The 25,542-nt window shown below is 38.5% G+C and overlaps 1 pseudogene; it reads left to right on the top strand.

Moving 5' to 3' along the window:
• Positions 1 to 2,040: 2,040 nt before the first annotated feature.
• Positions 2,041 to 25,542, top strand: part of LOC120313387 — a 311,668-nt pseudogene continuing 288,166 nt past the window's right edge.

Here is a 25,542-nt window from a genome sequence, read left to right on the forward strand (position 1 = left end):
TCATCTGTCCCCACCTGTGATGTGTCTATGGGATCCTCCCTCTGTCTAGTCATGTAGTGAATACCCCCACCACCACCAGTCCTGGTTTCGCCTCTAACAATCGGCATCCGTCTCTTGACATGCTCTTCCTGCACTCTTAGTGCCTGGTACGCCGGGGGCAGTTCTATACATCGGTTGATGGAGTCTGTGTTGGAGAACCAGGCCTCCTTTAATAAGCGTCCTCCTTTGGAGGAGTCCTGGGCAATGGCTTCTGCCTCCTTGAAATCAAAAGAATGTCCGGTATTGATCATGTGTGTCCATATTTGAGAGTATTGCTCCTGCCTTCTGACAGCCAATTTATGTTCATGTATCCTCGTTTTTATTCGTTTGGCTGTCTCTCCCGTATAATTACATTGGCAGTCTTTGCAATGCACTCTGTATACGACTGCTGATCTTTCTTCCTTTGGCAATGGCTCTTTAGGGTGCATGACTTTCATCCGGAGTGTTTGATCAGGCAGGTGAGCAACTTTAATATTGTAAGGTGCCAATATGCGCGCTGTTGCTTCTGATATTCCCTGGACATACGGTATTGTTGTTCGGACCATTGTCCCTGGATCATTCGGTACCCTGCGGGGTTCTTGACGTTTGCTATACCTCCGAATGAAGCTAGTTGGGTAGCCATTCCACTTACATACTTGATAAAGATGCGCACGCTCCCTCTGCTTAGCCCTCCTGGTGTTACAGTGCGTGTCTATACGTGCAAATAATGTTCTAACGCACGAAATCTTATGGGCTGCTGGGTGATTGCTCATATAGTGCAACATCCTGTCGGTGTGAGTGGCTTTTCTGTACACCGTCGTATGGAGGGCACCATTGGTTTGACGTGTAACCAAAACGTCTAGGAAGGCCAAGCTGCCATTGGCCTCCTCCTCCGCTGTGAATTGTATATCCGGGAATATTGAGTTAAGTTTCTCCATAAGGGCAGTTTTTCTTGCCCGTTTGACGATAACGAAAGTATCATCCACATACCTGGCCCAAAACTCCGGTTGGTAGTCGGCCATGGCCCTGCTTTCCAAACACTGTAGGACCGCCTCTGCAATGACCCCCGAAATAGGGGATCCCATCGGCGTATCCTTAATTTGTTCATACATTGTTCCTTGGAATATGAAGTACGTTTTCAAGCATAGCTGTAATAACCTGATAACATCTTCTATCCCAAGGGAACTTTGACTCCGTAGTCCTTTCCGTTGTAGTAGGTCTTTCATAGTTGTCATGGCAGGACCACGATGGATTTGTCCTTGCGCAGCTCTTCCAGGGCCTTTCTCTCCCCTGCCGGTAGTACATAGTGTTGTTTGTGTCCTGTAAGCAATCCCGTAACTCGTTGTCTTATGGCATTCTTCTCTGTCTCACTAGTGGCCATACCTTGTATAGTTGGTTCTATGGCTGCAATAAAGTCAACGGGCTGGGCATCCCCCAAATTGAGGCCCGCATCCCATTGTAATAATCTGGTTTCTTCATCTGTGAGGTCTCTTGACGATAAATTGTGGACCAATTTGGAATTCTGATTACGATTGTGCTTTTGTCTCAGGGTCTCCATCTTCCTGTGGAGAGTTTCGATCTTATTCCGACGTGCCCTATTCGTGGCCTCGTATATGTATGAGCTGAGGATCCTGTAATGCTGCTGTGTCAGCGTGGATCGACAGAGCTCCTGGCATCTTCGTATCATGGGTGACCAGGTATTGATACGTCTATGGTGGTCATTGATTAACGCCCGTATGGTTCGGCGCTGAAACTGCCGGACCACCATCTGTGCCTCCATAGAGTCTACAATTGGTCTTCTACGAAGAGATTTCGGTGGCAAGTCATTGCGAATGCAATCATGTAGGAAGGCCAGTTTTCGGTAATTAACAGCCTCACGTTTGGCAAGGTTCTCCCACCTCCTAGCCTGGAGCATGACTGCTCTTCCATAAATGTCCTTAATGGTTATAAAAATACGGCCTACCTAAAATACATAAGGAAGGGACACCATTGAGACCCATTGTGGCACTTAGGGGCACACCCATGTTTGGTCTGGCTAAATGGCTAAGTCGAAGGTTACAACACCTAGTGGAGGACAACACAACCACTGTGAAATCCTCACAAGAATTCTTACAGAGGCTAAAGAGGATGAGGATACGGGATGACGAGATTATGATCTCATTCGACGTTACATCACTATTCACGTCCATCCCGCAAGAATTGGCCATGCCAACTATGAAAGACCTACTACAACGGAAAGGACTACGGAGTCAAAGTTCCCTTGGGATAGAAGATGTTATCAGGTTATTACAGCTATGCTTGAAAACGTACTTCATATTCCAAGGAACAATGTATGAACAAATTAAGGGTACGCCGATGGGATCCCCTATTTTGGGGGTCATTGCAGAGGCGGTCCTACAGTGTTTGGAAAGCAGGGCCATGGCCGACTACCAACCAGAGTTTTGGGCCAGGTATGTGGATGATACTTTCGTTATCGTCAAACGGGCAAGAAAAACTGCCCTTATGGAGAAACTTAACTCAATATTCCCGGATATACAATTCACAGCGGAGGAGGAGGCCAATGGCAGCTTGGCCTTCCTAGATGTTTTGGTTACACGTCAAACCAATGGTGCCCTCCATACGACGGTGTACAGAAAAGCCACTCACACCGACAGGATGTTGCACTATATGAGCAATCACCCAGCAGCCCATAAGATTTCGTGCGTTAGAACATTATTTGCATGTATAGACACACACTGTAACACCAGGAGGGCTAAGCAGAGGGAGCGTGCGCATCTTTATCAAGTATGTAAGTGGAATGGCTACCCAACTAGCTTCATTCGGAGGTATAGCAAACGTCAAGAACCCCGCAGGGCACCGAATGATCCAGGGGCAATGGTCCGAACAACAATACCGTATGTCCAGGGAGTATCAGAAGCAACAGCGTGCATATTGGCACCTTACAATATTAAAGTTGCTCACCAGCCTGATCAAACACTCCGGATGAAAGTCATGCGCCCTAAAGAGCCATTGCTAAAGGAAGAAAGATCAGCGGTCGTATACAGAGTGCATTGCAAAGACTGCCAATGTAATTATACGGGAGAGACAGCCAAATGAATAAAAACGAGGATACATGAACATAAATTGGCTGTCAGAAGGCAGGAGCAATACTCTCAAATATGGACGCACATGATCAATACCGGACATTCTTTTGATTTCAAGGAGGCAGAAGCCATTGCCCAGGACGCCTCCAAAGGAGGACGCTTATTAAAGGAGGCCTGGTTCTCCAACACAGACTCCATCAACTGATGTATAGAACTGCCCCCGGCGTACCAGGCACTAAGAGTGCAGGAAGAGCATGTCAAGAGACGGATGCCGATTGTTAGAGGCGAAACCAGGACTAGTGGTGGTGGGGGTATTCACTACATGATTAGACAGAGGGAGGATCCCATAGACACATCACAGGTGGGGACAGATGAGGGAACATTAGGGTCACAGATAGGTAAGGGTAGTAAAGGAAGAGGAGGTGGATATGATGGAGGATTGCAAGGAGAGGGGGATCAGGGAAGACTCTTGGGAACATCGGAATTGATCGTATGGCCCAGAACATGGGGGAGGGGTATGCCCGACCCCAGGGGACTGATCAAAAGAGAGGGGGAGAGAGAAAAGAACAGAAAAGAGCTGCCTTCGACAACACCTAAGGTGGTTTCTTCCCCTACAACTCTTACTGCACAACCACAACAACAACTTAAACATGTACCACCGGCTCAGCCACCACCCTCTCCTCCTCTGCCAGGCCTGTCAGCACAAGAGGTTAAAGGTATAATGGGGGATGCTATATCTCAAATGAGAGATGAAATGAAGCAATTTGTTATACAGATTAAATCTGATATTAAATCTGACATTAAAGAAGAGATAAGTGGGATAAAGGGCTTATTAGAAGCTAATAATACCATCTTGCGACAAGATATAGTTGCAGCAGTATCAGGTTTGGCTACGGTGGTGGTGAAGCTGGATGCAAGACTGGAGGAAGTGGAAGATAAAGTTGACTCTTTTGATGATAAAATTCAAGATGTGGAAAGGAAGGTGGAGACTTCACAAGAAGATATTCTTATGTTTCAGTACAGACAGATGGAGTATGCCTTGAGGATTAGAGGTCTCAAGGAAGATATGAATCAAGATTTGATGGAGATGGTGCTTACTGACTTAGCTGTTGCTCTGAATATGGATAAAGGAGAATTACGCAGAGAAGTGGAAAAAAATTATAGAGTCAATTCTTGGATTGCGAAGCAGAAGAATTTGCCCAGAGATATGGTGATTTATTTTACAAAGAAGTCTCTGCGTAATGAAATTGTACAAATCTTCTATAATAAGAGATTCCAGATTGCTTCTCAAGATATTATTATTTTAAAGGAAATCCCATCAAAGTTTTTAAGAAACAGGAAAGATTTTTCTTTTCTAGCCAATGAGCTTAAAGCTAGATTGATGCCATTCAGATGGGAAATCCCGATGGGTATTGTTCTGAGCCATGCGGGGACACGTTACAGATTGAATACGGTTGACAAAGCCAGAGAGTTTTACAACACGGTCCTGGGTGCAGGCTCAGCTCCACCTGTTCAGAAATCCTTGAGTGGCAAAGAGTCGGAGCAGCAATCTGAGGCATTAGGTTTGGTCTCCGCTGGGATGCTGCAAGCTGAATTGCAACGTCAAACGGAGGTTAAAGAGCAGAGAATGACCTGTGCAGCTTACAGACGTAAAGAGAAGGAGCAACGCAAGAAAGAGGCTAAAGAAGCTTCTTCTGAAAGTGCATCATTGCCGGTGGGAGGACCAAGACCCAAGAGTTATGCAACACATGCAGCAATGGCAGATCTCGCAGGTGTCTTCTCCGGGCTCCTGGCCAAGGGTGATGGCAAAGTTTCTGACCTGGAATGTTAACGGATTGAATTCTCCTCAGAAAAGGAAAAAAATCTTTTACTATTTGAAGCAACATAACAATGATGTTATTTGTTTACAGGAAACTCACATCTTACATAAGGATCAGAAATATTTAGTTAATGCTTGTCTGGGATCCCATTTTGTATCTTCTGCTCCTGGGAAAAAGGGGGGAGTTGTTATCTATGTGAAGCAAAATTTACCAGCTTGTCTGGTAGAATCAGATCCCCAAGGAAGATATGTGATGATTGAACTTGGCTTATATGGTAAGAAAGTACTCATAGTGGAACTCTATGCACCAAATCAGCAACAGGAACAATTTTATAGGTTGTTACATCAAAAAATAACTTTGCTGGACTATAGATCCGTGGTACTAATGGGTGATTGGAACGGTGTCTTAGATATACAAAGGGATAAGAAAGGTTCTTCTCCTCTTTGTAAACAAGCAAAATTACCTAAAGCTTTTTTTGACATGAAAGAGGACTGGGAACTAAGGGATTATTGGCGGGAATGTAATCAAGAGGAGAGAGATTTCACCTATTTTTCAGATAGACACCAATCCTTTTCAAGAATTGACTTCTTTTTGATTACAACGGACTTATATAATAGAGTAAAGAATGTAAAGATTTTTCCTAGGTCACTGACGGATCATAGTCCAGTTTGGATGGAGCTGACTCAAGAAAAAGAGGAGAGAAGATCCTGGAGAGTGAATGAAAATCTATTCAGACAAGAAAAGAATGTTCAAAAGTTAAAGGAGTGTTTAAAGGATTATTTTGCTTTAAATATGTATAAGGGGACTTCAATGTCAATGGTATGGGATGCAGGCAAAGCATTTATGCGTGGCATCTTGATAAAAATGAATAATTGTCATAAGCGAAAGCAGACTCAGAAACGTAAAGAATTGGAAGATGAAATTAAATTAAAAGAAAAGTCTTTGATTTTAAATCCTTCTGATGAAAGTATTAAAGAATCTGTAAAGTTATTAAGGACACAATTTAATATGTTGCTAGCGGATCAAGCTGCAACCAACCTATTGTTTATGAAACAAAATACATTTTGTAATGCTAATAAGCCAGGGAGATGGTTGGCTTACCAGTTAAGAAAGAAACAGACTGGCAATTTTTATTTTCTTTGGTAGAGAAAATGAATTTTGGGGATAATTTTTTACATGCACTTAAAGCTATATATCAGCAGCAATCTGCACAAATTGTTGTAAATGGGGGATTGACTGAGAATTTCAATATTCAAAAAGGGACAAGACAAGGATGTCCATTATCCCCATTGTTATTTTTTTTAACATTGGAAATTTTATTGATTCAGATTCGGGAATCGAAGTTAGTTAAGGGTGTAAAGATAAGGAAGAATGAATATAAATTGCGGGCATTTGCGGATGATTTGGTTTTAATTTTGGAACAGCCGAATCAGGCGATTGATGGTTTATTAGAACTTATAACACAGTATGGGAATGTTTCTGGTTTTAAAGTTAATAATTATAAGACTAAGATATTATCTAAGAATATGTCAGTTAAAGAAAGGGAAAGTTTGATTAAAGCCACAGGTTTTCAGATGGTAAAAAAGGTTAAATACTTGGGAGTATATCTAACTGCTTCAAATGGAAAATTGTACAAGAACAATTATGAACCACTATGGGCAAAAGTCCAAAAGGATTTAATAGATTGGAAAAAATTGCAATTGTCATTGTTGGGGAGAATTTCAGCTGTAAAAATGAATGTTCTACCAAAGTTTCTTTTTTTGTTTCAGATGATACCTATTCTTAAAAAAGAGGCAAATTTGGAGGAATGGCAAAAGGGTATCAATAATTTTATATGGGCCGGGAAGAAACCAAGGGTTAAATTTAAGATATTACAGGATGCTCGAGAAAGAGGGGGACTTAAGGCACCCAATTTGAAATTATATTATGATGCAGCCGCCCTAACTTGGTTAAGTGATTGGCTTAATTTAACAAATATGGATATTCTTTTTTTGGAAGGTTGGGATTTAATATATGGTTGGCATGCATATTTAATTTTTAATAAGAAAGTTGATCGGACTTTTAAATCACATATTTTGAGGAATGCCTTACTTCGTGTTTGGAAGAAGTATTATTATAGATTAAATTATAAAATACCTATCTGGGGGATTCCCAGACATGCAATTGAGGGAACCTCTAAGGGGACAAATTTTGATAAAATTTCATATAAAGAATTGTTAATTTGTTCTGGTTCGAATTGGCATTTGAAATCCCTAGATGTATTAAGGCAGCAAAATATTCTACAGTCATGGTTTCAATATTTACAAATAATGGATAGATGGACTGTAGACAAGAAAGAGGGAATAACACTAGAAGATAGACAATTGGTTATTCAGATTAAAAACCAAGGTCCGGCTCATATAAAAAGAATATATAATGTTTTATTAGAGTTAGATTCGGAAACAGAATTGGTTAAAGATTGTATGATTAAATGGGCTCAGAATATACAGGAGCCGATCTCATTGGATTTATGGGAGATAATTTGGATAAGAAATGTTAAATTTACACAAGCTCAAAATTTGAGAGAAAATTTTTATAAAATGTTTTATAGATGGCATTTAGATCCTAAAAAATTATCTTGTATGTATTCCAACATACAGCCCAAATGTTGGAGATGTGGCAATAATGATGCGACATACTTTCATATTTGGTGGAATTGTAAAAAAGTAAAGGCTTTTTGGATTATGATTTGGTGGAACATTCAAAAGATTTTTAGAAAGAAGATAAAGTTTACTCCTCAACTATTTTTACTTGGTATTTTTGTTGACTTAAATGAAAAAGAAACTACTTTGATGTTGAATTTATTAACTGCAGCAAGGTTACTAGTAGGTCTATATTGGAAGAAAGATTCTTTGCCTACTTTAGAAGAATGGATATTTAAAGTATCTAGTTTTGCAGAAATGGCAAAAATTTCTGCTTATTTAAAGGATCATACACAAGAAAGATATATTACTGTATGGGGAAGGTGGATAGATTATATTCAGAAAAAATATGGAATTAAAAAGTTTTATTTATTTTATGAATGAATATCAAATATTATAGAGAATTGTTTTATAAGTTATGGAGTTAAAGGTTAATTATGATATTTTTTTCTTTCTCTTTTTTTTTCTTTTTTCTTAATTATTATAATTTTCTTTTTCTTTTTTTTCTTAACCCTGTATTCTGCTCTGGGAAGTGAAGGGAGGGGGGATGGGGTGGGAGGGAGGGTAAGGGGGGGGGTTCTCTATTTTAAAATTTTATTGTATTTTTATAAATGATTGTATGTTTTAAAAAATAAAAATTTTCAATAAAAAAAAAAGAAAGAAAGAAACAGAGACAGAGAATAATAGATAAAATAAATTATCAGGGTAAATTAGTTTCTCAGAATGAATTGATTAAGAAATCTTTTTTGGATTATTATCAAAAATTATATAAATCTACCAATGTTCAAATTTTAGATATAAATAAATACTTAAATGAGGCTAGTTTTCCCAAATTGACAGAGGATCAGAAACAGGAAATTAATGGTTTAATTACTAAGGAGGAAATTGCGTTAGCAATTCAACAATTGAAACCAGGGAAAGCACCGGGTACGGATGGGTTAACAGCTGTTTATTATAAAGCTTTAATGGAGGAGATGATTCAGCCATTAGGTGATCTTTTTAATGATATTTTACAGGGTCTAGAGATTCCTCCTTCATGGCGTAGTGCTTTTATATCATTGATTCCAAAGGAGGATCAAGATCTTACTTTACCAAAGAATTATAGGCCTATATCTCTTTTAAATGTGGATTATAAGATATTTGTAAAAATTTTAGTAAATAGGCTTATGAGGGTTGTGCATCATCTTGTGCATAAAGATCAATCTGGGTTTATAACTGGAAGGTATATGAAAAATAATGTTAGACAAATTATCAATTTATTAGAATATTTAGATAAGAACAACCAAGTTCCTGCAGGGCTGATATTTTTAGATGCTGAAAAAGCTTTTGATCAACTGAATTGGCATTTTATGTTAAGAGTAATGGAAGAGATGAATTTTGGTGAAAAGATAGTACAAGCTCTTATGGTAATATATCAAAAACAAACGGCACAACTTATTGTTAATGGAGGTTTGTCAGAGGTTTTTACAATAGAGAAAGGTACTAGGCAGGGATGTCCATTATCACCGTTGTTGTTTGTTTTAACATTGGAAATATTGTTGATCAAAATCCGAGAGTCGCAGGAAATTAAAGGAATAGAAGTTAATAAAAAAGAATACAAATTAAGAGCTTTTGCAGATGACTTGGTGGTTACTTTGTCGCAACCTACTCACTCTGCAGAAAAGTTATTACAACTGATTCATTATTATGGTGTGGTTTCGGGTTTTAAGATTAATGTTAATAAGACTAAAATTTTACCTAAAAATATGACTAGTCAGGAGAAGCAGACTTTGGTTAATTTGACGGGTTTTGAAATTGTTAATAAGGTAAAATATTTGGGGGTGATGTTATCTGTTTCTAATGCAAAATTATTTAAAAATAATTATGAAAGGTTGTGGGTTAGGGTACAGAAAGATTTGAAGAATTGGGAGAAGTTGCAATTATCCCTCATGGGAAGAATTGCAGTGATAAAAATGAATATTCTACCCAAGTTTCTCTTTTTGTTTCAAATGTTACCGATTTTGAAGAATGAGATTAATTTAAGTGAATGGCAGAAAGGCCTTAATAAATTCATTTGGGCAGGGAAAAAGCCAAGGCTTAAGTTTAAAATTATGCAAGACTTCCGTGAGAGGGGTGGACTCAAGGTACCGAATTTGAAATTATACTATGATGCGGTGGTTCTAACACTAATTAGTGATTGGGTAAATTTGACAAACTCTGAGATATTACATTTAGAGGGATGGGATTTACTTTTTGGGTGGCATGCCTATTTAATATTTAATAAAAAAATTGATTGGGTCTTTAAAGCTCATATTTTAAGAATTTCTTTACTTAGGACCTGGAGAAAATATTATAAAAGTGATTTTAAAGTACCATTATGGGCTATACCTTGGCATGCGATAGAAGGAATAAAAAGAGGTGCTAAAATGGATATGGTATCTTATAGACAGTTACTTAGATGGGATGGACAAAACTGGCAGTTAAAATCACGGGAAGAGTTAGCACAAGAAAATATTATTTATTCTTGGTTCCAATATAGGCAACTAGTAGATAGATGGAAGGTGGATTGTAAGGTGGGTATTCTTAGAGAAGATGAAAATCTTATTAAGCAAGTGAAGGATCAAAGACAAACCCACATTAAGAGGATTTATGGGGTTTTAGTTGAACTGGATTCAGAAACGGAACTAATTAAAGATTGTATGATTAGATGGGCGCAGAATTTTGGTGAGCCAGTTCCATTGGACATTTGGGAAACCATTTGGGTGAGAAATGTAAAATTTACACAAGCACAGAACTTAAGGGAGAATTTTTATAAAATGTTTTATAGATGGCACCTTGATCCACAAAAAATGTCTCTTATGTACCCTGACTTACAACCTAAATGTTGGAGATGTGGTTGTATGGATGCTACCTATTATCATATTTGGTGGTCGTGTAGAGAGATAAAAGCATTTTGGATTAAGATATGGTGGAATATCCAGAGAATTTTTAGAAGGAGGGTAAAATTTACTCCGCAATTATTTTTGTTGGGTATAGTTACTGATTGTGATACAAAGGAGGTTATATTGATGTTAAATTTGATTACAGCCGCGAGGCTGTTAGTAGGACAATATTGGAAGAAGGAATCTTTGCCTACATTGCAGGAATGGTTTCTTAAAGTGTCTTATTTGGCGGAAATGGCAAAGATTTCGGCTTTTTTAAAGGAACAAACGCAAGAGAAATTTCTTGCTGTTTGGGATAAATGGATAAAATTTATACAATTTAAATTGGATATAAAAAAATATCATATAGCTTTTTCATAATTTTTATTTTTATATATATACATATATATGTTAATGTTATATTTTTTTTTCTTTTTCTTTCTTTCTTTCTATAAATATAATTTCTTAACTGTTTTTTTAATTAAGCCTATATCCTGATCTGGGAAGCTCAGGGAGGGGAAGGGGGGGTGTTTGGGTGGGGGTCGGGGGAGGGGGGTTTTGTTGTGTAATGTTTAGTTTTTTTTTCTCTTTGTATATGTGGTTTTTTGTTATTGTATTGTTATTTTTTTTTGTAAAATTTATAAAACTTTTTAATAAAAAAAAAAGAACAGAAAAGATGAGGCACGTAAGATTGGAAGCATATTCACGGGTGGAGAGGGGATACTTGAGAAGGGAGCAAGAATGGAGGAGAATAGTCAGGAACAGCAGGGAGAGCTGCGGATTAGAGGAGGGGAGGAAACAGGAGAGAGTGGAGTTGATAGGTATGGAAAAGAGCAGGCAGGAATAATAGGTAGGAAAGTAGTTTTGGGGGGGGGAAAGTTTGGGAAGGAGAGTCCAATAGGAACGCTGGTCGGTAGATGGGAACAGTATGTAGGACAGCAGGCAAGGGAAGGAAGAATGCTGGAAGACACAGCAAACAGAGCAGTGGATTGGAGAGGGGGGGAGGAAACAGGAGAGGGGGGGACTGACAGGAAAGGAGAAGGGCAGATAAGAATAGAAGGTAGGACGGTAGATTGGGGGGGAGGAAAGCTTAAGAAGGAGGGTTTAACAGGAATGGATGTTGGCATGTGGGAACAGCATGTAGGATGGCAGGTCAGAGGAGGAGGAATGCTAGACAAGAGAGAATGTATAGAAATGGATGAACAACAGGCAAGTCAGCAGATGATGGGGAGGACATTGAAGAGGGGAAGATGGACAGTGGGGGAGGAGGGTAAACAGGAACAGCAAGTAGAGCAGTGGATCAGGAAGGAAAAGATATTGAGGAAGAGAACATCAATAAGTATGGTTGGGGAAAGGCAGGAGCAACAGGTTGATCAACAGGTGGGAGGATTGAAGGAAGGAGGGGGAAGGATGACAGGAATGGACAACAAAGGGTGTATGAATCGGCAGGCTGGGAGAGGAGGGGGGTTGAAGGAGGGAGTTGTAATAAGAACTGGCAATGGTATGCAAAAACGGCAGGCAGATCAGCAGCCCAGGAGCCGGCTACTGATAACAGCACAGGGAGGAGGAGACAGCACAAGGATGACAAAGCAAGAAAAATCAATGTTAGAGTGCAAAAAAGAGAGGGCGGAACAGGCAAGGTTGTCACAGGCAATCAGAAAGAGTGGCCCTGTCACGAGGGCAATGAGTAGGCAATTGGATCAGCAAGGGGATAAAAAGAACTTCCCACCCCCTAAGCCCCACTCTGAGGACGCTGGCAGAGGACCAGCGAAAGCTAAGTTGTTTTAACTTTTGTATATAACTGTTTTTATTGTTTTAAATGTGGTTTTAACAATAAATAACTGGAGTATACTTTCGATTGCATCATTGAACAATATATATATGTATGTATGTATGTATGTATGTATGTATGTATGTATGTATGTAATTCTCAGATGGAGGCACCTGGATCGGCTGCGGCTGCATTGGCTCTTGAAGGTGAAAGGTTTTTGGGGGATATAAGGAATATAGGCCACATGACCGGGAAGGTTTTAATGTGTTTGAGCAACATGGTGGGACTAAGCTAATATATGACCAACAATCTTTGCTGGCATGGTGAGTTTTTATCTGTTTTGGAACTGTTGGCAAGACCGTTAAAAGTTATTTGTGCTGTTTGAAATTGTTCTGCTGGCAGCAAGATCTGACTGCTGGCCGAGCGACGGATTCTATTGCAAATCAGGGCTATTTCCAAAGGAGGCAGAGAGGGAGAGGTCCCAGGGCTTATGGAGCGAAGGAACTGGGTGGGGCTGTCGGCAGGCCCAGAGGATGGGAAAGAGGCTTTTGGAAGAGTTGGAGGCAGTGGCAGCATGCTCCAAGGGCAAAAAGGAGTGAGGTCTCTTTAAGGAAATCGTGGAAGAGACAGGATCAGAAAAAGAAAAGGAGGCAAGGTTGTCATGTAGGAATACAAGCTAACTTGAGGGCTAATCCACCAGAGCTCCATTTCCATCAGTCCTGTTTACCATCATTCATTCTCTAGAGACTAAAATGGACATTCTGAAACTTGAGCTGGCCACGAACAAGGAGTGTATATCAGAGGTGGTGACCATTTGAGAGCTGTATGCAACGAAGTTTCATTTTGATATATGCCAATTGGTGTACATTCAAGGTGACAATAAAGTTGTTGTAAATTATGTTCTGTCCTCACTGCCAACAGCATTGGGCCTAGAGATACCAAGCTTTCAAAAGTACCTATTTGCTAGCTTTCTTGTACCATGTGATGTATTACACTAAAAAAGACAGAAAAATCTTATTTGCTTTAAATGTCCATACTGCACAGAACTCATCATGCAGGATCATCTGTATTTCCAGAAAAGCTTCTAGAATATAAAAACTCTCATATTTAGAAAAGAAAAAGAAAAAAGAAAAGAAAAGTGGACTGTCTCTTTTATTCTAAGTAGGAATAAACCATATCATTTTGAACTAAGTCCAACAACGTTGCATGAAGTGTAACAGATTTATCTAAATGCAAAGAACTTATATTTAGGAATAAAAACGGAAGTGGTGTATAAGGAGAAGCAGTGTAGAACATTGGACAATCATATCTATGCAGATTCTCAGGTCACCCAGGTCATGGTTGACCCAAAGGTGCTTTATTTCAAAAGGCAACTGGACTTTCTTTATTTTAGCAAGCAGTAACAATCAAAACCAAGTCCAGTTGCCCTTTGAAAAAAAAAAGCACCTTTGGGATTGAACTATCATATACACTGAACTCCAGGGAGAAGATCAGAAAGTAGAAGCAGGCAATCAGTAATTTCCCTCAATTCCTTTTATGCAACCCCCCCCAGACCTTTCTCATCACAACTGAAAACATTTGAGAGCATAATTTCTTAAATTAGGTGAGATGGGTAGTCAAGAAATTTAATCAACCAATAAATAAAATGTTGGCGTGAGGAATACATGAAGACTCACATACAAGGCCCATGATTAACAAAGTTCTCAAAACAAAAGAATTCATTCCTCCAAAAACTAAAGAGAAAAAGAAAACTCCTGGTCCAACCCTGTCCCTTTGCATTACTAAAGTGCCAATAACATTACTACTACTACTACTACTACTACTACTACTACTACTACTACTACTACTACTATTATTATTATTATTATTATTATTATTATTATTATTATGAACCACATAGGACAGAATAAGCTGATCTTAAGACATCAGGCATCCAATGAAGCTCCACAATTATTGTGCTAATTTCTTTGGAGGGTTAGCAAGATCTTACTTTCTATTTCCATATACAGCAGAAACTGGAGATTAGCCAAAAGAATGCTGATGGGAGACTAGAAGGAATATTTTGTTTTGTGGATTAATATCTCCTCTACTTCTAGAAGATTAAGCAAACAACATCTAACTCTTAATTAAAATCCCTTTCTTTGATACTGCATTCAACAACTAAGGGGAAGGTATTGTGTTATATAAAACATTAGTTATATATCTTAATTAAAATTTTCAAATTAGAATCACTTTCAAGTACTATTAGGTTTAATTAATTTTAATTAAATCTTCCTCCAAATAAGAGGTCAATATAACTCTACAAAAGTTACCTTTTTCATAATGAACTTTGATATAGTTAAAAAAAAATAGACAGCTACTAATGAAATATATGGCATTATTCAAACAATCATATCTAAAATAAGACTATTTATTGGAAAACATCTTCCAAGTGTTCCTTTTCAAAATATGAGTGCAATTTCAATAATTTTGGTTATCTAAAATGGAAAATGGATTTGTTGTATACCTGTTGAAAATAAATGAAATGAATCAACTTCCATTCCCAAACAACCAGAAAATACTGTCCTTTAGTATTATTTTACTCAACAGTCTAAAAACCCTCTATATTCTGATATATTGCTGTCGAGATCTCAATATTTATAGTTTCTACAATAAAACTAAACTCATAAAAATCAACAGGATCAATTATATACCTATAAAAATGGATCCTTTTGTTGTTTATTTGTGTTGTGTATATGTGTATGTATGGATAGATCTCTCTCTCTCTCTCTCTCTCTCTCTCTCTCTCTCTCTCTCTCTCTCTCTCTCTCTGTGTGTGTGTGTGTGTGTGTGTGTGTGTGTGTATGTGTGTGATATATCAATCCAGGATAAAAAGCAGGTTTGAGACATAAATGTGTTCTCCGAGCTTAGACCATCTTTATTGTTATTGTCAATTGCGAAGTTGTGTCCGACCCATCGCGACCCCATGGACAATGTTCCTCCAGGTCTTCCTGTCCTCTACCATCTTCTGGAGTCAATTTAAGTTCACACCTACTGCTTCAGTGACTCCATCCAGCCATCTCATTCTCTGTTGTCCCCTTCTTCTATTGCCCTCAATCTTTCTCAGCATTAGACCCTTCTCCAGTGAGTCCTCCTTCTCATTAAGTGGCCAAAGTATTTGAGTTTCAACTTCAGGATCTGGCCTTCTAAAGAGCAGTCAGGGTTGATCTCTTCTAGGACTGACCGGTTTGAACACCTTGCAGTCCAAGGGACTCGCAGGAGTCTTCTCCAGCACCATAGTTCAAAGGCCTCAATTCTTTGGCGCTCAGCCTTTCTTATGGTCCAACTTTCACAGCCATACATTGCAACTGGGAAAACCATGGCCTGGACTATACGCACTTTTGTTGGCAGGGTGATGTCTCTGCTTTTTAGTATGCTGTCTAGATTTGCCATAGCTTTCCTCCCCAAGAGCAAGCGTCTTTTAATTTCTTGGCTGCAGTCCCCATCTGCGGTGATCTTTGAGCCCAGAAAAATAAAATCTGTCACTACCTCCATTTCTTCCCCATCTATTTGCCAGGAGTTGAGAGGGCCGGATGCCATGATTTTGGTTTTCTTAATGTTGAGTTTCAACCCAACTTTTGCACTCTCCTTCTTCACCCGCATCAAGAGGCTCTTTAGTTCCTCTTCACTTTCTGCCATTAGAGTGGTATCATCTGCATATCTTAGGTTGTTGATATTTCTCCCGGCAATCTTAATTCCAACTTTTGATTCATCTAGCCCTGCCTTTCTCATGATGTGCTCTGCATATAAGTTAAATAGGCAGGGCGACAGTATACAGCCTTGCCAGACTCCTTTTCCAATTTTGAACCAATCAGTGGTTCCGTGTTCAGTTCTCACTGTTGCTTCTTGACCCGCATATAAGTTTCTCAAGAGACAAATGAGATGGTCTGGTACTCCCATCTCTTTAAGAACTTGCCACAATTTGTTGTGATCCACACAATCAAAGGCTTTTGCATAGTCAATGAAGCAGAAGTAGATGTTTTTCTGGAACTCCCTAGCTTTCTCCATGATCCAGCGTATGTTGGCAATTTGATCTCTAGTTCCTCTGCCTCTTCGAAATCCTGCCTGTACTTCTGGTAGTTCTCGATCCACATACTGCTGGAGTCTAGCTTGTAGGATTTTAAGCATAACTTTACTAGCATGTGAAATGAGTGCAATGGTGCGATAGTTTGAACATTCTTTGGCATTGCCTTTCTTTGGAATTGGAATGTAAACTGACCTTTTCCAATCCTGTGGCCACTGTTGAGTTTTCCAAATTTGCTGGCAAATTGAGTGTAGCACTTTTACTGCATCGTCTTTTAAGATTTTGAATAGCTCAGCTGGAATACTGTCACCTCCACTAGCTTTGTTGTTGCTCAGATTTTCTAAGGCCCATTTCACTTCACATTCTAGGATGTCTGGTTCGGGGTCAGTTACCATCTCATTGTGGTTATCTGGGATGTTAAGCTCATTCTTGTATAGTTCTTCTGTGTAGTTTTGCCATCTCTTCTTAATCTCTTCTGCCTCTGTTAGGTTTCTGCCATTTTGGTCCTTTATCCTGCCCATCTTTGCATGAAACATTCCCATCATATCTCCAATTTTCTTGAAGAGATCTCTGGTCCTCCCTATTCTATTGTTTTCTTCTATTTCTTTGCATTGTTCATTTAAGAAGGCATCCTTATCTCTTCTAGCTACTCTCTGGAATTCTGCATTCAGTTGGATGTATCTTTCTCTTTCTCCTTTGGCTTTTGCTTCCCTTCTTTCCTCAGCTATTTGCAAAGCTTCCTCAGACAGCCATTTTGCTTTCTTGCATTTCTTTTTCTTTGGGATGGTTTTAGTTGCTACCTCTTGTACAATGTTGCGAATTTTCATCCATAGTTCTTCAGGCACTCTGTCTATCAGATCTAATTCCTTAAATCTATTTGTCACCTCTACTGTATATTCATCAGGAATATGATTTAGTTCATACCTGAGTGGCCTAGTGCTTTTCCCAACTTTTTTCAATTTAAGCCTAAATTTTGCAACGAGAAGGTCATGATCTGAGCCACAGTTAGCTCCTGGTCTTGTTTTTACTGACTGTATAGAACTTCTCCATCTTTGGCTGCAGAGCACATAGTCAATCTGATTTCTATGTTGACCGTCTGGTGATGTCCATGTGCAGAGCCGTCTCTTGGGTTGTTGGAAAAGAGTGTTTGTTATGACCATCATATTCTCTTAACAAAATTCTATTAGCCTGTGCCCTGCTTCATTTTGTACTCCAAGGCCAAACTTGCCTGTTATTCCGGTTATCTTTTGCCTTCCTACCTTAACATTCCAATCCCCCATGATGATAAGGACATTATTTTTTGGTGTTAATTCTATAAGGTGCTGTAGGGCTTCATAGAACTGGTCAATTTCATCCTCTTCAGCACCAGTGGTTGAGGCATAGATTTGGACTATTGTGATATTGAATGGTTTGCCTTGGATTCGAATTGAGATCATTCTGTCATTTTGGGGATTGTATCCCAGTATTGCTTTTCCTATTCTTTTATTGACTATGAAGGCTACTCCATTTCTTCTGAGGGATTCTTGCCCACAGTAGTATACCTGATGGTCATCTGAGTTAAATTCACCCATTCCTGTCCATTTTAGTTCGCTGATTCCTAAGATGTCGATGTTCAGTCTTGTCATCTCTTTTTTGACTACGTCTAGCTTGCCTTGATTCATGGATCTTACATTCCAGGTTCCTATGGAGAAAAAATCTTTACAGCATCAGACTTTCCTTTCACCACCAGATATATCCACAGCTGAGCGTCCTTTCGGCTTTGGCCCAGTCACTTCATTCTTTCTGGTGCTACTAGTACTAGCCCTCTGCTCTTCCCCAGTAGCATATTGGACACCTTCCAACCTGAGGGGCTCATCTTCCAGTGTCATATCTTTTTGCCTTTTAGTACTGTCCATGGGGTTTTCATGGCAAAGATACTGGAGTGGTTTGCCATTTCCTTCTCCAGTGGATCACATTTTGTCAGAACTCTCTGCTATAACCTGTCCATCTTGGGTGGCCCTGCACGGCATAGCTTATAGCTTCATTGAGTTACACAAGCCCCCTCACCACAACAAGGCAGTAATACATAAAGGGGACTATCTTTATTATGTACTTCTTAAAGTCTACAAAGAAATAACTGAATCTTGCTTATTATAGGTATATAATTGATCCTGTTGATTTTTTTTATGAGTTTAGTTACACTATGTGACGATCGTGATATACACATCATCCAGAATATATTTCCCAAAGTGGTCAATATCAAACACCAAAGATGGATGGGGGCTATACTAGAAGACCTCCAAGGTCCCTTCCAGCTCTATTCTATTCTATTCTATTCTATTCTATTCTATTCTATTCTATTCTATTCTATTCTATCCAAGGGTCATATTTGGATGTTCAGGAACAAAAGGGGCCAATGAGCTGAAGAGTTTGAGGATTCCTGATATACGGTAGAGGAAACATTTCATTTGAGGTTAGTATTTGTCATCATTTCCCTAATTATGAGTAATAAAAATAACTACAGTTCAGCAAAGCTAGGAAGGGTATACAAATGCTGGTAATGCATATAAAAATGAATAATATGTTTTTTTTACAGTGATTCTGATTTCTATCTTCCTGAGATTCTTCCTAGACCTCTGGAGTGAGCATTTATGTCCATTCCAATCATGTCCATAATCATTAATTATATGTATAAGTTGAATTTTCTGATGGATGCACATTTTCAGGGATATTTTTTACATCTCTCTGTCTCAGACACACACACAATACTTGTTGGCCATATTGCCTCTTCTTTCCTTTCATAATTCTACAATCTATGTCCCCCTAATTAGCAGTTATCTGCTTCCTTGTGCTTGTCATCTGGATGGGAGACAAAATGAACAACTGCCCCTCTGACTGTATTACTGATGATGGCTTCTGCCTTGCTACAGTTGGTACATAACATTAAACATGTATATTAACTTTTTATTTCCCCAAGCAACCAAACTTGTATTCTCTCTTGATGCCTCTTTTAAAGGAAAGTGTATAGCTTCCATATGCATAAGATAAGCTCTAATGATGCCTATCTCCACTTATTTATTTATTTAAACATTCATATCTACTCTTCAAGCAAAGAGCCTCCCTGAGCATATAATCAATAGAAGCAGGACAATCTGTGTCTGCAGGCTTACTATCAAAACCTGTTAAAAATATATCAAGTATGCTTTTTTTTTAAAAAAAAAGGTGCAGTTTTATAAAAAAGAAAAAAAAGAAACCCAAATCCTTATAAATTAGCATATTTTGCAAACATCAGCTCCATCTGTTTACTTTATTGTAATGCCAAAATTTGAAATATGTGCATTAATTGTGGCTGCTTTTCCAGTGAGGAAGGCCAAGTGTAGGGGCTTTTAGTCTCTCATTTTTCTTTCATTTCTTTTTCAGCCATCTTTTCTCTCAATTTGAGGAGCAATGTGCAGCAATGGAATTTATGAAACCTGGTGTCCTCAAGTCTATTGCATACTGAGAAACAGGCAGCTCCACTTACACACAGGAAATTCTGTCCTACAGTAAAAGATTATCGAAGAGTCCTTGTCTTCTGCATGTAGGATTGCTATAGATGCAGTGGTGGGATTCAGCTGGTTTGCCTCACTTCGGCAGAACCGGTAGCTAATTTTTTGTTGCTCAGGCCCAGAATGGACATCCACACAGAGAACTGGTTGTTCACATATTTGAATCCCACCACTGTATAGATGGGACTGTCAAACCCATATGGTTTGATAAAGCATAACTGTTCTAACCGCTTGGGAAAACTGAAATTGAGTTCTGAAGGCAAAAGGAATAAATCACTGAGTTTTTCAAGCAACACCATGTGTATTCTGTACATCTGAGAACTTGACTCAGTCCTTATTCAAAAAGACAGTTATGATTCCAGTGTCTGCATTTCCCTGTCATAATCATTGGAGGAGAAAGAAGTAAAAAAAAAAAATGCAAATACATTTATTTATTCAAAGAAATCCTTTGATCATCTTTAAGTGAAGAGAACTCCCCTTTCCCCTCCAGTTTCTCTCAAGCCCTATTCAGGCCCTTCCTTGCAGAAGTTTAGACTGTCCAGATAATTGCAGGTAATCAGAAGCAGAATTCTTGACAATCCCCTCTTAATTTGGCTACCAAAATTAGAACAACTGTCAACAACCAAATTGGATTTTTACATCCTCATTTGTCCAGTGTTTAACTTAAGGGTTCCTTCCTTCCTTCCTTCCTTCCTTCCTTCCTTCCTTCCTTCCTTCCTTCCTTCCTTCCTTCCTTCCTTCCTTCCTCCCTCCCTCCCTCCCTCTTTCTTTCTTTCTTTCTTTCTTTCTTTTTTTCTTTCTTTCTTCTCATGAGTCCATCTATATGAAAATTCATGCAATTTCCCCTAATACATGCATTTATTATATATCTTGTGTTTGGAAACTGTCCATTTGAAAAGATGAATTTTCATTTATGAATTGGCTTAAAAGAGTTGACTGATATAGCTTTTGATTAAGATATATGGCAAAAATTTACTCCGTCCTTAATTGCAATTCCAAATTTAGGCATTCTTATCTGTTTTGATTCACAAGGGTGATAAAAATAAAAGAAAATGCCACTACGTATGTCAAATACAGGCTCCAAGTCTCAGAGAGGATCATTAACTGCTCTAGTTGTTAATGGAAAGATAAGAGATGTGTAGAGATGTATAAGCTCTGATAAATTTATTGAAATCCAGTTGGAAGTGAACAGACAGAACAATTTTATCTTTTAAAATATGCTAAGATTTTGTAAATGCTTATTTTGTTGTAATTCCTAGGCTTTGTTAAAATAGAATTATGATCATAATAAATACGGTAAGCTTGGGCAAGTATGTACAGGTTCTATATGTCATTCTCTTTTTATGCCCACAGAATTAAGGGGAAAGAGTATGCACAAAATACAAAAAAACATTATTTATTGTTTAGCATATGATTTTTATACAGCTAACCAGGAGATATAGTATTAGTATAAAGTAGTTATTTGGCTGCCAGAGAATGCTACTCTGTTTAATTCACACTCATGTGCTATCTAGGGTGCACCACAGATTGTGAATTAGCTTTTCAACAGAAAGAAAATCAGCATCCAGCAGCAGCATCCAGGGCCTTCTCTCACCAATCATGTCACCTTGCAGTCGGATGTCACATCTGGGCAGGTCCAGCACCGGCAGGGATCTGACCGTCCACATGAAACACCACCATAAGGTACCTATTTGTCTACTCACATGTAACATGCTTTCAAACTGCTAGATGGGCAGAAGTTGAAGCTGTGATGGGAGCTCATTCCACCATGTAATGCTAGGAACAAAGACCATCTCCAGTGTCTTTAAGCCACTGAGCTACTGCACCACACAAATGTAATTATAAGAACAATTAAAATTGCTGAGGAATTAAATAAGGTCCATTTGTCTTAACCTCACTCCCATTAATTCCTTCAAGCTGATATGGGATAATTGTCACCTAATTTCCATCTGCCACTTCACATATATCCACTTTGAGGTCTCTATAGTCTTCTTCTCTGTAGAACATGGATGAAGGACATATACATGATCAGCAAGTTCACCAAGGGCACCATTCTAGGCTCATTATAATCACCATATACCACTTTTTGTTTTCTCTGCCATGAGGAAAATCAATCCAAGCAGAGACCCACTTATCTGATATTGTCATTTTCAAGAAACCTGAATCCTAAGGAAGATAGCAAGAACAATTGCTGAGAAAACTGAAAAAGACAATTGTTTGGCTACCTTGTTAATTTTTAATGAAAGCATGGGTTGCTAAGGTGCCTTCAAGGAATGAAAAATCGAGTGACAGATTTCCATGATATTCCCCTGAGGACACGGAATAATAAATAAATAAATGCCAGGATTGCAAAAATATCCAATTGTTTTCATGCCTAAAGCTCACTTGGTAATGAATGATAATGGCCCTAAAGCTACATTTGAGGTTACAACCACGACTGTTTTAAAAATTAGTAAAAAGCTTGCCTTGATTATTTCTATGAAGACTTTTAGAACTTGTTTGCCTAATTATCTCCAATCAGGCCTGAGAGTTCAGTTTGAGGGTTAAAGAGCTTGCAGTTTCATTATAGATAAGCTCAGGGATATTGATTTGAATGGGCTTCTGTTCCTCCCCTGCCTCCTTTCTGCTAGAAAGGGCAGAAAGTTTTCAAATACTGTGGCAGGGTGAAAGGATTGTAATGGTGAAAGAAGCCAATGCAGATCAAATGAAATGGCTGCAGTTAGTTTTATTTGGAATTTTGCTCATAATTTGTTCCCTTTTCTAAATCTCCCTTCCCCTGCCCCATGGCAACAACAATACAATCATATTAGCTACTTGATCAATTCCATTTCAATTTGTGGTCATCAGGCCCACTGACAAAGCCACATTTTCAGGGCCTTTCAGAAAAACAGCAGGCTATGGGCAAGTTGTATGTCAGGGCAATGGTGTTCTGTAAAGAAGGAGTTAGCACTGAGAAGACCTTTTTCATGGTCCTACCAAATGACAACCCTTAATTCATAGGACCCATAACATGCCCTGCCTTCCATCTGATGGGCCAGGTAGAGGTAATAGGGCAGGGATCCCCAACCCCTGGTCCACCAGCAACTGGTCCGCACAAACAAGCAAAGCCCCATCTGTGAGATGCAGACAGCACACAAAACCACGCACTCTCCAGTATGTAGAAAAACTTTTCTCCATGGAACGGGTCCCTGGTGCCCAAAAGGTTGGGGACCTCTGTAATAGGGGAAAGATGATCCTTCAAATAATTGCCAAGGTGGGCATAACAATCATATGAAGTTCAGATATATTCAAACATGGCTCTGTGCACATGGAAAGCATGTGGAAGAGTGAATTAGTGGATACATATGTGACTAATGTGTGACTTGAACCAGATGGAGGATTGGGAAAATCTTTGCACTTCAGACTTCTTTGTTATTCACCTTGTTGCCCTCTGTCAGTGAGGCACCCACAGAGGTAGCACAATCCTCAAATAACTCCTTAGTGACCCAAACATTAGACAAAAATAATAAGAGAAGAAGAAATAATAATAATAATTAAGTTTTTATAAGATAAAAATATAGAAGAAACAAAAGTTAGAAAAATAAGAAAAAGGAAAGAGAGAGAAAAAGTAATGACTTTTGACTTACTTTGATGCAGTAGATTACAAAAAATAATACATCAACCTTTGCTTTACGTTCCACAACATTTTGAGACATTTCTATAATTACAAAATCATTCCAACCAACAAAAACTAAAATCAAAGTTTCATTTTTTTTCCTGGTTTCAAGCAAAAAGTCCTGGAGCGGATTCCAAATAGAAGTAAAACTATATACTGTAAATTACGCTCTTTTTTAAAACAGTCAATTTCACCATCTCCACCAACTCCATCACCTTTACCATCCTTTCTTTCATTGTGAGAATTAATGTATCCTTCCATCTTTGTACATAAAAGATTATTGCCAGTGTCAACATATATAATAACAAGGTTCCAGATTTTCTTTCAAGTCTTTTGTGCATCAAATCTGAAAAGTGAAAAAATTCTTCTGAATCAAAGTAGAAACCTGATCCCAGTATTTCTTTGCTTTATCACAAGTCCATCAAAAATGATTAAAAAATACCATCTGTGCAGTTGCATTTCCAAGATAAAGAATAACAAAATAATAAAGTTGGAAGAGACCTTTGAGGTCTTCTAGTTCAACCCCCTGCTCAAGCAGGAAACCATATGGTTGTCCAATTTTCCTTAAAAATCTCCAGTATTGGGGTACCTACAACCTCTGGAGGCAAGTCATTCCACTGATGATTTGTTCTAACTATCAGGCATTTTTCTATAGTTTTAAATTGATTCTTTCCTCGATTAGCTTCCATCCATTGCTTCTTGTCTTGCTTTGGAGAATAGGCTGACCCCCTTCTTTGTGACAGCCCCTTAGATATTGGAACACTGTTATCATGTCATCCCTAGTCGTTCTTTTTATTAAATTAGACATACCCAATTCCAGCAACCGTTCCTTATATGTTTTAGCCTTCGGTCCCCTGATCATTTTTGTTGCTCTTCTCTGCATTCTTTCTAATGTCTCAACATCCTTTTTATATAGTGGGTGAGCAAAACTGGATGCAGTACTCCAAGTATGGTGTTACCAAGGCAGTGTAAAATGGTATTAACACTTCATATGATCTTGATTCTATCCCTCTATTAATGTACCCTAGAACTGTGTTGGTTTTTTTGGCAGCTGCAACATACTGCTGGCTTGTATTTAAGTGATTGCCCACTACAACTCCAGGATCCTTCTTGCAGTTATTATTATTGAGCCAGGTACCACCTGTTCTATAATTGTGCATTTGGTTTTTCTCTCCTAAATGTAAAATCTCTACACTGAATTTCATTTCCAAGATACATTTGAAATTCCCTTATACATTTTTGACAATCTCTTGGGTGAAGAGAAGGAAAATGCATATAACTAATGGGTTTTAGGGCTGTTTCTATTGCTGATCATCATATCTCTGAGTCCCTTATACAAGCTGTACAGCTTCAATTCTCATTATTCTACAGTGGTATCGCTGACTTTAATAAGAATGCCCTGGACTTAATGAATAGTAGATTTAATGTAGATGAAGCATTAGAAATTTTGGCATGAAATGTATGACTCAGTACAGGCATTTCAAGCAAGTTATTTTGATTGTACAAATGTCACTTTATTTTGATTCTGAAGTCATTTGGTTGGTAGCATAACACAGGCATTTCCACTGCTTGCCATTACTTACCCTAGAACAATCATAGCATTGGGTAGACTTTCATATCTCTAATTGTCAAAATATTATTGACAGGACATATTGTAAAATATTGCAATATTTCACAATATTCATGAAATGTTGAAGTTAATTAAAATAAATTATTTATCATTTTTTACAGCTTGGGAGTATAGATCCGAAATATGAAAACTGTTAATATGGGTGATCTCAAACCATCTTTAATGTGGTACAAAGAGGCAGATGCTAAGAGCCATACTATGTTACTGAACTAAGGTGAAGATAGGAGAATAGCTGAAGAGAGGCAATGCTCAAAGGACTTCCTGTGTAACATTGAAAAGTACCAGGTCCTGAAGGAGGAACTAGGGAGGATGTGAAAAGCAAAGTCAAAAGTGGGCTCAGGGTGATGGTAGGAGCAGTTGGGGCTATGACTCCTAAGCTGGGAAAGTGACTTCC

The sequence above is a fragment of the Crotalus tigris genome, unplaced genomic scaffold, assembly GCF_016545835.1.
Source record: "Crotalus tigris isolate CLP2741 ecotype Arizona unplaced genomic scaffold, ASM1654583v1 scf7180000018653.610581, whole genome shotgun sequence".
Classification (NCBI taxonomy): domain Eukaryota; kingdom Metazoa; phylum Chordata; class Lepidosauria; order Squamata; family Viperidae; genus Crotalus; species Crotalus tigris.